Below are 1824 nucleotides of genomic sequence, written 5' to 3' on the forward strand. Positions count from 1 at the left end.
AGTTCTGAATGAGCTGTAGTTGTCTGACTGATTTTTTTAGGTAGACCTGTAAAGATGCTGTAAAGATAATCAAGCCTACTAAAGATGAATGCGTGGACTAGTTTTTCCAGGTCCTGTTGAGACATCAGATTTTTTATCCTTGAAATATTCTTGAGGTGATAGTAAGCTGATTTTGTTATTGTCTTAATGTGTTTTTCTAAGTTTAAGTCTGCATCCATCACTACACCCAAATTTCTCGCCTGGTCTGTGGTTTTTAGGTGTATAGATTAAAGTTCTCTGGTGACCTGTAATCGTTTTACTTTGGCGCCAAAGAATATTACCTCAGTTTTGTTTTTGTTTAGCTGGAAAAACCTCCCAGATGCCTGCCAGATGAGAGCATTCACTCTTGTGTGGCAATCAAAGTTTAACTTTGCAGCCATAACGCTGAAAATGAAAATGTCTAGTAATGTTCAGAAATGTAAGTCAGATTAAAGAAATTAGATTTGTTTGTTTTTTTATTATTGTTTTTTAATAGTCTATTATCTTGCATAAGTCATGTGTTAAGAACCTGTATTGTACATATTAATTACATGATATTCAGTGGATGCTGTTTGCAGGTCTGAGGTTTGATTCTGTATCAGATCAAATAAAGGAAGAATGTCACGTCTTTAACCAAAATTACACTGCAATTGCACAATTTCTTCTTGTAATGTTTTGTTTCTTACCAAAAAAAGAATCCTTTCCTTTTGATTCTTCTACACAAATAAATGAGATACTTCTGTCTTAAATGTTGACTCATGGGAGGAGAAATCACTTGTGGGTAAACCAAAAGTCAGACTGTCTTCATGGCAAAAGTACATTTATGTAAAGAAATTTCTTATGTTTGAAGGTCAAGGCTACTTTCAAAAGCAGTGTGATTCAAAAACACAATTAACAGTTAGTGACTATTCAGAAATTATGAGAATCCAAAGCGCACTGTACTGGTTTCAGGCATGTCAGATATGTTGACTGATAAACATTTTATTAATGAACATTGTTGATTTCTGGAATCATGATCTACACGACATGAATTCATCTTGGGTGAGCAAACATTAATCTTTTGTTGTTGTTGTTTTTTTATTATTTTTTAAATAGCAGATTTTTTTTCAGATTATTGATGTAGCCACGTACACTGCTGCTACGGTTCAATAAAAGCAGTTTGTGCTGAAGAAACCCTGCGTCTAATTACCTCATATCATGACAGAAATCAATGCTTTTAAAACTCCTGGGAGACCCTGAAGAGCTGCTCTGCTTATTCCCAGATGAACCTCAAAGGCAAATCACCAAGTTTCTCCTGAAGGACTTGATCCACTCTTTCACTCTGTGCAACAGTCAGTGTGTTCTTCCAGTCTCCAATCTGACCTGTAATAAAGACAAAAACACAACACCTGATACACTGATATCACATTTGTCTGCACAGCAGCTGCAGGTCTGTTACGTTACCTTTACGCAGGAATTTCCCACTGAACTTCTCTGGTGGCATGTGCTCATAGTTTGCTTTCGAGTCCTTCTTCATGTTCTCAAACTTAGCTTTTTCCACAACTTGACTGATGGCGGCTTCAGTCAGGTTTATCCCTAAGAAGTTGCAGATCTTCTTCACTGATCCTTTCAGGTCCTGAAAGAAAAGCAGGAAGGCAAGAGAAAAAGAACCTTAAACTCTGCCAGATATTTTATTTGAGTTTCCTTAGGAACAACAAAAGTGTGAAGAAACATCTTACCAAAATCATTTCCTCGTAGGTCAGGAAGAGGATGTTGTACTGGTCTCTGTTTAAATACCACTCCCTGACGTGGTCAAACCAGGATGAC

At 36.7% G+C, this 1824-nt stretch overlaps 1 pseudogene; it reads right to left on the reverse strand.

The window, feature by feature from the left end:
* Positions 1-1270: 1270 nt before the first annotated feature.
* LOC102204429 (amine sulfotransferase-like) overlaps positions 1271-1824 on the reverse strand; it is a 5264-nt pseudogene continuing 4710 nt past the window's right edge.

Source organism: Pundamilia nyererei, unplaced genomic scaffold, assembly GCF_000239375.1.
Source record: "Pundamilia nyererei isolate P.nyererei 1_Seehausen unplaced genomic scaffold, PunNye1.0 scaffold00095, whole genome shotgun sequence".
NCBI classification, from domain to species: Eukaryota; Metazoa; Chordata; class Actinopteri; order Cichliformes; family Cichlidae; genus Pundamilia; species Pundamilia nyererei.